At 41.6% G+C, this 13,100-nt stretch overlaps 1 protein-coding gene and 1 non-coding gene across 2 annotated transcripts in view; both read left to right on the top strand.

The window, feature by feature from the left end:
• The window catches only part of HTR4 (5-hydroxytryptamine receptor 4), a 173,858-nt gene that overhangs the window by 94,453 nt on the left and 66,305 nt on the right, over nt 1–13,100 (top strand). The gene's annotated exons all lie outside the window — the stretch shown is intronic.
• TRNAS-GGA (transfer RNA serine (anticodon GGA)) lies at nt 5,375–5,446 on the top strand. The gene has a single exon. It is a non-coding gene; the product is annotated as a tRNA-Ser (tRNA).

Raw genomic sequence — 13,100 nt, 5'->3', positions numbered from 1 at the left:
TAAACTAATATATGTTTAATTATGTAAATGCTCAGATTTGTCTACAGTATAAAACATAATAAAGCAGTCAGATATGTGTCTGCACATTAAATCACTGTGAATGCACCCTACTATTGACAGTCAGCACAGGTGTGTTGGATTGTCAACTCTAGTACCACAGGTGGGATAACTATTGGTGACATTTAGAGAATCCCTGTTCTGAACAAAATGAAAACATAATTTCCCCTTCATTTAGTGTATATAAATTACCATGCAAAAAATTATTAATGTTTATATGTAAAAGGGGTTAAGTTCTAAGCTGAGTAATTATAAACCAATTTTTACTTACACAGATGGGTGATAGGACGTTCTAATCATGAAGAATGTGGGATGTGAGCTTTTTAATGAGAGAGTGTCCCTCATATTATAATGTCGCCTGTCCTCTCCCTAAATGCCTACATGTGTGTGTGCTAAGTCTCTTCAGTCCTATCTGACACTTTGCAACCCTATGGACTATAACCTGCCAGGTTCCTCTGTCCATTCTTGTCCAGGCAACAATACTGGAGTGGGCCATGCCCTCCTTCAGGGGATCTTCCTGACCCAGGGATTGAACCCCCGTCTCTTGTGTTCCCTGCCTTGCAGGCAGTTTCTTTACAGCTGAGCCACCAGGGAAGGCTTAAATGCCTATAGTGTTCCCCAGTCATAACCACAAACCTAGGCCCCACAAGGATCTTAAAGTGCTTTTGGGGGTATTAACACTTCTACTGAGAACCGTGTTCTAGGTATGTTTGAAAAATCACTAAGGCCAAAGGCCTTCCAAAATAACCCTACAATTGTCCCTTTATGCTCTGCATTCCAGATATGTCAAAATGTAAATCTGATCCTGTCATCTTTTTTTTTTTTTTTCGCTTGTGCTGGATCTTCATTGCTGCACAAGGGTTTTCTGTAGTTGTGGCGAGCAGTGACTACTCTTTGTTGTGATACATGGGCTTCTCATTGGGATGGCTTCTCTTGTTATGGAGCATAGGCTCTAGCCACGCGAGCTTCAGTAGTTGCAACACACAGACTCAATATTTGTATCACATGGGCTTTAGCTGCTCCAAGGCATGTGGAATCTTCCCAGACCAGGGATTGAACCCATGTTCCTTGCATTGGCAGGAGGATTCCCACCCACTGTACCACCAGGAAGTCCTGATCATGCCATCCTTTATGCCATATTTCTTTAGACAGTTTGTGACTCCACTGAACTCATGATGAAGACCTAAACACTTAGCCCAGTCTGTGGTCCCCTTCTGATCTGACCCTGTTGACCCCAACTGCTGGTGGCTCCCCTGGCTCCCAGCACTCCAGTTACGGTGGTCTTCTTTCACCCGCTAGAATACATCATATTGTTTTCACTGCTACGCTTCCAACCCTGTGCTGTGCTAAGTCTCTCAGTCCTGTCCTACTCTTTGCAACCCCATGTAGCCTGCCAGGCTCCTTTGTCCGTGGAGATTCTCCAGGCAAGAATACTGGCGTGGGCTACCATGCCCTGCTCCAGGGAATCTTCCCAACCCAGCGATCAAACCCAGGTCTCCTACATTACAGGTGGATTCTTTATCAACTGAATCACCAGGAAAGCCCCCCTAACATTTCCTACCTGTTTTCAGTTAACTCCATTCCCCCTTTAAATTGCAGCTCAATGACCACACCTTCAGGAAAGTGTTTGCTGATCTGGAAACAAAGTTAGCACCACCACGTACGTCTCTTCTCATAGCCTCCACTTTTGTAGCAGCTGCAATTTTACGTATATGCATAGTTGGATTCATGTCTGTCTGCTCTGATAGCCTCTGAGCTTTCCGAGGGAAGGAACCATGCCTGCTCTGTCTTCTCAGTGACTGAAATAGCACAGCCCCTCACATATTCTGTTGAATGCATACACAAATAACTGAGTAGACAAAGGGATGGCTGAATTAACAAATGAGCAAACATATGCCTATAGCTATGCTAACATTCCTGGGCCAAGTCTAGTTGAGTCAGTGAATTTATTTGTTTTCTAATCACAGCAGAGCTCACACCCAACTGCTTAGAGAAATTAATGCTGTCATGTTTGACTTATTTGGCAAGAACAATATGTTAACCTTCTAGCGTGAAGTAAGAAGTGTTGTGGTTGAGAAGTACAAGATGAGATTCACAGTAGAGGGGGTAGTACTTCCTTATTCTTCGGTTGAACAAGCAATACATAAATCTATTCTTGTAATTTCAAATTCCAGTAATATCCCAAAGGAAAAAATCTCCCATTATCTTCTAGTCCTCCACCCAAAACATTTACGATTGACAATTGGTTGTACATTCAAATGGCCATAACCTCTGAATTTAATTATATATATGTATTTTTATGCTTACATAGCTCTCCTTCTCTCCCTGGTTTTATTTTCTTTCAAATATAATTTTATTTGGACATAAAATATGTAAAGTCTTTGTGGAAAAGATAGCATGTTTGATTTGTAAGTAGGTTATTAAAATACCTGAAAGCAGGAGTTTGGTCAAAATAAATGTTATTTGTTACAGATCGAATTTTGTCTCCTCCCACTCTTATGCTGAAGCCCTAACCCCCCAGTGTGGTGGTATTTGGTGATGACATCTTTAGGAAATAATGATAATTAGATTTAGAAGAGTCCCTCATGGTGGTGTTAGTGCCCTTTTAAGAAGAGAAACCAGATATCTTGCTCTCTCTTCACTGTGTAAAGACATACAGAGAAGGCAGCCTTTTGCAAGTTTATAAGAGAGTTTTCACCAGAAACTGATCTGCTGGTATCTGGTTCTTGGACTTCTCAGCCTCCAGAACTATGATAGAATAACTTTTTGTTGTTTAATCCACTCAGCCTATGATATTTTGTTATGGAAGCCTGAGTGAGCTAAGGCATTATTGTAGCAAGTGATATAACCATGATTTCCAAGATAATCTTATAGCATCATTTATTCCTTAACTTAAACAAATATTTGTTGAGTGCCCACTATGCACCAGGAAAACAAAGGCTCTGCTTTCTTGATGCTTACAGTCTTCTGAAGGGTAGGGGTGGGGTGGGAGATACATTCAGTAGCATTACACAGCCAAGCAAGGAAACAGGCAATATGATTAGATAAATGTCATGAAGGAAAATAAACTATTGGAAGGAATTTTACAAAATTCAAGTATAAGAAATGCCTCATTTCTTTTAATCTCTAAATTGGTTAACTTTTTAATGAAACCCTCAAGTGGGTTTCAGGGAGAAATTTAATCTCAGACGTTTGGAGGGCTTCTTCCACTTGATGGGACAAGCTGGGCCTTTTACTTTCTAGTCTACTCTGATTACCACACCAGGCTAGTTGTTCCCTTTTACCTGGTCCTCAGAAGAAAGGTGGGTTTGCTGCTTCCATAGCAAGTTGACATTGATTACAGACGTTGGTCTCCATGGATGCTGAGAAGGAGTATGGTGTTCCTTCTAACTCTTCTTGGAATCTACAAATCCCTGCTTTCTCCTTGTTATAGCTCTTCAAACCTTCCTTCCTCCATAGTTGGATATGTCTGCCTTTAGGTCAGGTGGCTATGCTCTCATACTAGAAACTGCTGCTTTCAACTCTGCAACTTAAAAAACCCATAACCAACGTTGCTAATAATTCAAAACACAAATTTTAGTTTTCGTCTTGGGACAGAGGAGAAAGATAACTACTCATTCTTTCTAGTCTTTTTTGTGGTATTAAGAAAAAGGTGACAAATCAATCTCTCAATGTTATTTTTCTGGACCTTTATGTAAAGACACATTTTTATAAAAAAAAAAAAAAGTACTTGCTTTTAGCACTGATAATATTAATGAAAACTTTCCCCTGTTGTTAAATATTATTTTCAATCCTGGATTTTAATGGCTTTGTAAATATTAAATAAATATAAAACTGTTGATGTAACTGATGCTCAAATTTAGATATGTTGTCTCCAATTTTCCTAATTATAAGCAATATGGTTATGACTCACATAAATCTTTAATAGCAGTTCTAATACTTTCTTAAGGTTAAATTCTTTGAAGTGGAATAATTGGAGCATGAATGTCTTTAAGATTCTTTTTACATTTGTCATAAGCATAATCTGGACATGCATTTATGAATTGTAAACAGTACAGTTCTTAGGTTTGACAAGTGAGAAATCCCAGCAGTCATTTTTAAATGATCTTACTTAATAAGCTCTAGAATGTCTAGTAGTATCCAGGTGGAGAGGCTACTCTGATGTGTCTATCCTTGGTTGACACCACAGTTACTCTCTACCCACCTTCCTTTTTCCCCATCACTGCCCAGCCTCCTCTTTTGGGTTGTGTTCATGGAGGTGTGAATGAGTGTGCTTGTGTGATGGTGAACTTGAACGCAGAGCCTTTCTCTTCAAAATCCTCATGCCTATCAAGATGTTAGACATCCCCCACTTATTTTATGCTTATGGCAGCTCTGTATGCTCCCAAATTCTTACTCCTTACATTTGTATGTTATTGTTCTTTAGTCAGTAAGTCATGTCCAACTCTTTTGCAACTCCATGGAATATAACCCAACAGGCTCCTCTGTCCATGGGATTCTCTAGGCAAGAATACTGGAGTGGGTTTCTATTTCCTTCTCCAGGGGATCTTCCTAACCTAGGGATTGAACCTGTCTCCTACATTGGCAGGCAGATTCTTTACCACTGAGCGACCAAGGAAACTTCCAAACTCTATCTCCATATCTGTGAACTTTCAGCACATTTTTTTCCTTCTCTGTTCAATCACATTTGCTTTTCTACTAGCTCTGTCTGGAAGAACTCCAGTGCATTCTTACTATCTCTCATCTCTGGACTCTATTTTTACTTGTTATTTCAACAGCCTCCAGCCAAATTACAACATGCTGTCATAGTGATCAGTCATCGACCAGACTTTCTTGCAGTCCTATGAGCTCGAGGACCAGGAAAAATGTAAATGCCATTTGTGCATTTTCAAAATGAACAGAAAAGAGGAATACTAATAGCTAACATGTATTGGGCATGTAGTATATGCCAGGCAATATCTTAAGTGTTTTACGTGTATTTTCTTAATTACTGCTTACAATAGCTTCAGTGCCTAGGAGATGACTAGAAGATATATTTAGAAGTGTTGTTCTAGGAAATAGTTTTGGAATTATTGTTAGCCTTCAGAGCAAATTGTGGGAAAGGCTTCTATTATTCGCTGGAGAAACTAGCAAACTATTTGGTAATCTGTAATGTTAGCCATTGTAAGTTGTAATTCAAAGAGATGATTGATGACCCTAATACTCCTGACCAGGGAGTGGTTTAGATGTAGGATTAAATAGACCTGTTTAGTTTAAAAAAAGGGAAAAAAAAAAAAAAAAAAACCTCTTTCAGATGAAAGAAGAAATTGCTTAGCATTCCCTGGTGGCTCAGAGGTTAAAGTGTCTGCCTGGAATGCAGGAGACCCAGGTTCGATCCCTGGGTTGGGAAGATCCCCTGGAGAAGGAAAATGGCAAACCACTCCAGTACTCTTGCCTGGAGAGTCCCATGGAGGGAGGAGCCTGGTAGGCTACAGGTAAAGGCTTAAACTCCAGCAATCACTCTGTGTGAACCCACCAGGCACCCCCGTCCCTGGGATTCTCCAGGCAAGAACACTGGAGTGGGTTGCCATTTCCTTCTCCAATGCATGAAAGTGAAAAGTGAAAGGGAAGTCGCTCAGTCATGTCTGACTCTTAGCGACCCCACGGACTTCAGCTTACCTTTAAATATATTCCCAGAGAATACGTTTAATTGAGTATCAGTGGACGTGAAAGAGCCTGCCAGGTAAAGGAGGGGAAAGAGAGGTGGGGCTTAACAAGTGTGTCCCAGCTCCCTGTGTGGGCATTTGAGTACTTTCCTCTGGTAGAGTTATGGAGCAGTGTCAGAAATAATCCTGCAATGCAGGAGATACAGGAGACATAGGTTTGATCCCTGGGATGGGAAGATCCTCTGGAGCAGGTAATGGCAATCTACTCCAGTATTCTTGCCAGGAAAATCCCATGGACAGAAGAACCTGGCAGGCTATAAGTTCATAGGGTTTCAAAGAGTTAGACATGACTGAGCAACTGAGCATGCGTGCACTCATGTCAGAAATAAAGCTGGAGAACTAAGTAGGGACTGGGTTAAATGAAGTCAAATTTGATACGTTACCAAAATTACAATGAGACTACCTTAAGAATTTTGGACAGGCCAGGGGTGATGGGCTAATTCCTTTTAAGCCCAAAAATACAGAAAGAAAACATTTTGGCTTCAGTGCTGACAATGGGTGGGAAGAGGAAGAGACAAGGCAGAGATGACCAATGACAGGTGACTCCATTCATTCATTTATTCCACAAATACTTTTCTAGTAAGTACTTTGTATGTCCAAGGCACTGTTTAAGGTACTAGAAATACATCTACATCTGTAGACATAACAGACTAAGTTCCTGCTTCCAATGAGTTTTCAATCAAGCCATTCTAGTGTGTGGGAGGGCATACTAAGTAACAGCTGTGAAAATCAAAACTACAAGACACAGGAATAGAGAGTGAGAGGTCCTGTTCTGAATACGGGAGTCAGGAAAACCCTCTCTTTAGAAGTGAGTCTGAGCATGGACCTGAATGAAGTGATCCCTTGGGATAAAGAGATCTGGATGGAGGCAGCATCAAATGAGAGACCCTAAAAGGGGAGCCTGGTTGGTTCCTTTAGGGAATGATGAGGAAGCCTTCATGGCAGGAGCAGCCTGGGAAAAGGAGAGAGTGGCAAGAGCTGAGATCATAGAAGCGGCCAAGATCCAACCTTATAGAGCCATTTGGGCAAAGGTAAAGGCTCTGGGTATTATTCTGAGTGTGATGACAAGGCATCTCAAGGGTGGTGAGTAGGACAGTGATATGTTCCACCCTAAACATATTGCAAAGCTCGATCTGTCTACTGCTTGAAGAGAAGATTATATACAGAAAATGGTGGAAGCAGGAACCCAGTTGGAAGTATTTGCCATCACCCAGGTAAGGCATGATGTAGTTTAAACGAGGGTGGCAGAAGAGCTGGAAAAGAGCCAGAGTCAGAAAACATTTTTAAATTAGAGCTAATAGGATTTGTTGACATATGTGAGGTCTGAGAGGAACTGTACAAAAAGATCTTCACGACCCAGATAATCACGATGGTATGATCATTCACCTAGAGCCAGACATCCTGGTATGTGAAGTCAAGTGGGTCTTAGAAAGCATCACTACGAACAAAGCTAGTGGAGGTGACGGAATTCCAGTAAAGCTATTTCAAATCCTGAAAGATGATGCTGTGAAAGTGCCACACTCAATATGCCAGCAAATTTGGAAAACTCAGCAGTGGCCACAGGTCTGGAAAAGGTCAGTTTTCATTCCAATCCCAAAGAAGGCAATGCCAAAGAATGCTCAAACTACCACACAATTGCATTCATCTCACATGCTAGCAAAGTAATGCTCAAAATTCTCCAAGCCAGGCTTCAGCAATATGTGAACCATGAACTTCCAGATGTTCAAGCTGGTTTTAGAAAAGGCAGAGGAACCAGAGATCAAATTGCCAGCATCCACTGGATCATGGAAAAAGCAAGAGAGTTCCAGAAAAACATCTATTTCTGCTTTATTGACTATGCCGAAGCCTTTGACTGTGTGGATTACAATAAACTGTGGAAAATTCTGAAAGAGATGGGAATACCAGACCACCTGACCTGCGTCTTGAGAAACCTATATGTAGGTCAGGAAGCAACAGTTAGAATTGGATATGGAACAACAGACTGGTTCCAAATAGGAAAAGGAGTACGTCAAGGCTGTATATTGTCACCCTGCTTATTTAACTTATATGCAGAGTACATCATGAGAAATGCTGGGCTGGAGGAAGCACAAGCTGGAATCAAGATTGCTGGGAGAAATATCAATAACCTCAGATATGCAGATGACACCACCCTTATGGCAGAAAGTGAAGAGGAACTAAAAAGCCTCTTGATTAAAGTGAAAGAGGAGAGTGAAAAGGTTGGCTTCAAGCTCAACATTCAGAAAACGAAGATCATGGCATCCGGTCCCATCACTTCATGGGAAAGAGATGGGGAAACAGTAGAAACAGTGTCAGACTTTATTTTTTGGGGCTCCAAAATCACTGCAGATGGTGACTACAGCCATGAAATTAAAAGACGTTTACTCCTTGGAAGGAAAGTTATGACCAGCCTAGATAGCATATTCAAAAGCAGGGACATTACTTTGCCAACAAAGGTCCGTCTAGTCAAGGCTATGGTTTTTCCAGTGGTCGGTGGATGTGAGAGTTGGACTGTGAAGAAAGCTGAGTGCCGAAGAATTGATGCTTTTGAACTGTGGTGTTGGAAAAGACTCTTGAGAGTCCCTTGGACTGCAAGGAGTTCCAACCAGTCCATTCTGAAGGAGATCAGCCCTGGGATTTCTTTGGAAGGAATGATGCTAAAGCTGAAACTCCAGTACTTTGGCTACCTCATGCGAGCAGTTGACTCATTGGAAAAGACTCTGATGCTGGGAGGGATTGTGGGCAGGAGGAGAAGGGGACGACAGAGGATGAGATGGCTGGATGGCATCACTGACTTGATGGACATGAGGTTGAGTGAACTCCGGGAGTTGGCAATGGATAGGGAGGCCTGGCGTGCTGCGATTCATGGGGGTCTCAAAGAGTCAGACACGACTGAGCGACTGAACTGAACTGTGAGGTCTGAGAGAGAAACTTGTTAGGAATTACTCCACGGTTTGGCCCGAGCAACAGTATACCTGCTGCTTATTGAGACAGGAAGCAGGTTTGAGGTGAGGGAAATCAAGAGTTCAGTTGTGGCTCAGACCGTAAAGCGTCTGTCTACAATGCAGGAGATTCGGGTTCGATCCCTGGGTCGGGAAGATCCCATGGAGAAGGAAATGGCAACCCACTCCATTACTATTGCCTGGAAAATCCCAAGGATGGAGGAGCCTGGTCGGCTACAGTCCATGGGGTTGCAAAGAGTCAGACATGACTGAGCGACTTCACTCATTGAATAGACTGGTAGCTGAGGACAGAGCAGACAGTACTGCTTGTAGTAGTCTAGGCAAATGAAGATGACAGAAGGACTTCCTCTAGAGCAGGGGTCCCCAACCTCAGGGACCTAAAGCATCATCATGCTCCTGAGGTGAAGCTGATGCTAGAAATAAAGTGCACAACTAATATAATGTGCTGGAGTCGTCCCGAAACCATCCACCTCCACCATCCGGTCCATGGAAAAATTGTCTTCCATGAAACTGCCCTGGTGCAAAATAGGTGGAGCTTAGAGAATTGACAGTAGAAGGAGAGAAGTGAAGAGACTTAGATACTCAGCGGACCATGCTGGTGGTCCAGTGGTTAAGACTATGCATCTGCACTGCAGAGGGAGTGGGTTCATTCCTTTTGGGGGGCACCTAGGATCTCACATGACACAGAGCCAAAAGAAAAAAAAAGGGAGATACTCAAAGTAGATGACAGCTTAGGTAAAGGAGAAGAAATGGGGAAAGATGCCTAGTTTCTGGCTTGGTCAACTGGAATGATATTGTTTCTCACTTAGAAAATCCAGAGGAATGAATCACCCCCAATTAAATAGAAAGTCTTAGTGTCTCTCCTAGACCTAACATATCTCTGGTTCCAAAAGAGCAGGGTCATCAAACTTGTTTCATAAAGGGTCAAAACATAGTTTCACCTTTTGTAGACCATACTGTTGCTGCTATAATTACTCAACCCTGCCTTTATAGTGGAAAGCAGTCATAAAAAATCCATAAGCAGTTGAGTGTGCCTGTGTTTTAATGAACTTTTATTTACAAAAACTGACAGTGCACTGAATTTGGTCCATTGGCCATTGTTTGGCTACTTCTGCAGTAGAGTAACACTAAGCAATTTCTTCTTTCATCTGAACATAAGATTTTTATATTTTCAGAAGCAGAGGTGAGACAGGAAATCATAATATTTACCATACAAGCCAGAACCATGGCAAAATGTGTAGAGCTGGATTCATTAGCAGTGAGGCCCGGTGACAGAGCAATGGGGAGCAAGATGTTATCAGAGGAGGGGAAATTCCACCTTTCCTCGAGGCCTTATCTTTCTGGTAAATGATTGACCATAGTAGAGAGACTCCCTGTGGTCCATATTTTCCCTGGGCTGGATTTCTCATAACCATAAGAATAATTTCCAGGAAGTAAATGATCAGCTAAACACTGAAAACATGCCATGTGTTTTATTCCAAAGGAGGCCCTTTCTGTACCTGATGAATATGTCTATACCCTGAGCAAATGTGGGCAAAGAGATGTTTGTAAAACAAACCAGAGAAGAAATAACATATGGGAAAGAAAAAAAGATCTATCTCTGGAACTGTTTGCTGAGTTCCAATTTTGGAAGGATAAGTTTTCTTAAAGTGAGACTCACCTCTAAGGTGTAACTTTCTGGCAACTGTCATCTAGCATTTTATTTCCTGGAAGAATGGACGCCCTGGTAGTTAACACACTATGCAGCAATGAGAATCTTGTCACATCAGTTCTGGCTTGGCCTTACATCCAGACATGGCCTTGGAGCACCGTGTCTTTGATCCTGATATCTTTTGTATTCCTTGCAGCTTTGAAGTCTATTATACGCCATACAGACAGATCCTCTTTGGGCTTTGAAGTTTTTCTCATTCCCAATGTGTGTGATCTTTGAGGCTCTGGAAAAGTCTATTAAGAGCTTGCCGTAAGAATTTTCCTCCATGTGTTGGCATTTGAAAGATACCTAGCTTACTTCCCTTATGTACTAACCCCCACCCTCACCCTCCCACCTTCCTGTATAAGGTCTTCAAAAACAATCAAAAGGAGTTCTTTTAGAATTGCATAGAAAAATCCATTAAGCATAATTTCCATCTGTGTGATTTTTCCCTGGCATTTTCCATAGCCAGCATATTTTTAAAAGGCATATTAAGCTGTCATCATCAACATGTTTGATTCTAGGTTTCTAGATTCACAGTAAAACTTTAGCTTGTCTTTTTTCTCTTAAAAGGAAATTTATTCAATTTCAAATGAGCACATTTAACATTTAGTGGGTAAAGCATTGATCTTGGAATCAGAATGTGTAGGTTTAAAATCCCAGGTCTGTTACTGATCTTAAGTAGGATCTTAAGTCTCCTTACCATGCTGAGCACCAGTCTGTTCTGAAAAAACCATCATGCTATAGATGACATAGTTATTGTGAAGATGAAATGAGCCGATGTTAAAACTGTCCTTTTTTTGGACAACTGCTTGCCATGTAATAGGAGTTTAATCAATGTCACAGTCTCCCCACTTCCAAGCAGGAAGTTCTAAATCTAGGAACAAAGAAAGTAATTTGCAGTGGAGATGTGAGGATCAGGGCATCTTTCACAATGCTTTTGGTCGGCTGGTCTTCAAATTGTGGTCCCCAGACCAGCCACAGCAGCATCACCTAGAGACTTGTTAGAAATGCAGGTGTGGGGCCTCATTCCAGATGTACTGATAAACTCTGTTGGTGAATCCAGCCACGTGTTTGAACCAAGCTTTCCTGGTAATTTCGATGCTCTCTTGTGATCCTGGAGCACCACTGGTCTGATGCTCTCATTATGAAAATATTTCATATGAATTATTTTAGTCCTTCTGTTTTTTTAAAGCATTTTTAAGAATAAAAGTGTACTGTTAAAAAAAGAAGTTAGCTGGGCCACCTGAAAAGTTCCCATTAAAAACCCAAAGTAACATAAGCCAAAAATTAAGAAATTTTTTCTCCCCAGAAAAGATTCTACCTGGTTTGAAAATATAGGATTCCACGTAGGTGTATATCTAGAATGTGGAAAGAAAGATCACATGGATGAGAATAGAAGCTGTTTCTTCAGCACTTGTGTAACAAGGGAGTCAGTCATCATCACTTGCATTTAGCAAAGACTCAAACAGGATGGGGAGTAGAAAAGCTTGTCATGAAACAGAACTTTAGCTGTGCTCTGATCAGAGATTGTTGACCTAGGAAAGCAGGAAGTGCACAAACAAGAAGTGGGGCATCTAATGTAATTGCTCTGGGGAGTGTATTTGGCTTTCTGTGGTAAGTCTTGAGTTGGAAGCAGGTAGGGTGGGTGATTTTTGTCAATGTTTCCTCTAACAGTAGGAGGGGAAAGATATGGAAACTAGTAGTCACTGAACAAGTCCTAACCTTTCTGGGCTGGTCACAGACTACCAGAGTTTTATTGCTATATAGGGTCTGGCTATTGTTTGTATGTCAATCTCCCAAGAAATCTAGAAAGAAACGACATATATTTAAAGGAATGCTGACAAAGGTCAGTTTAGTCAAAGTTATGATTTTTCAGTAGCTGTGTACATATGTGAGAGTTGGACCATAAAGAAGGCTGAGCGCCAAAGAATTGATGCTTTTGAACTGTGGTGCTGGGGAAGACTCTTGAGAGTTCCTTAGACTGCAAGGAGATCAAACCAGTCAATTCTAAAGGAAATCAACCCTGAATAGTCATTAGAAGGACTGATGCTGAAGCTGAAGCTCCAATACTTTGGCCACCTGATGTGAAGAGCTGACTCAACAGAAAAGCCCCTGATGCTGGAAATGATTGAGGGCAGGAGGAGAAGGGGTTGACAGAGGATGAGATGGTTGGATGGCATCACCTACTCAATGGGCATGAGTTTGAGCAAGCTCCAGGAGGTAGTGAAGGATAGGGAAACCTGACATGCTGCAGTTGATGGGGTCACAGTTGGACATGACTTAGCAACTGAACAACAACGAAGGAAAGACAAAACAGTTTTACAACTTGGAGCAACGTGCCCACGGAAGATAGGACCATAGGTTTCTACTTTCTCACAGAGACTGGGAGGTGGGGGCTTTCTCTTCCTTGATTGCACTTCAAAGGGATGGCTACCACGTCCTTGCAGAAGACATCCTTGCTTGAAAAACTGGCAAGAGGCTTTTAAAAAGACTTACATCCCAAAGGGCAGAGAAAGAATTTACAAGTTTTCTGAAGTAAAATGCTCTAAGAAAAGGGAGGCCAGAGTCTGGAATAAGAAGTCTATCTGAAGTTTAGTCAAACTGAGTGAAAAAGGTAAGGCCTTCTTGTTCAACATCCAGTCTTTTATCACTATAGGAAACACCATGGACCTTACACTTAAGGTT

Source organism: Budorcas taxicolor, chromosome 7 (assembly GCF_023091745.1).
Source record: "Budorcas taxicolor isolate Tak-1 chromosome 7, Takin1.1, whole genome shotgun sequence".
NCBI classification, from domain to species: Eukaryota; Metazoa; Chordata; class Mammalia; order Artiodactyla; family Bovidae; genus Budorcas; species Budorcas taxicolor.
Note: the sequence above shows the minus strand (reverse complement) of the source record. Positions and strands in the feature narration are given on the sequence as shown.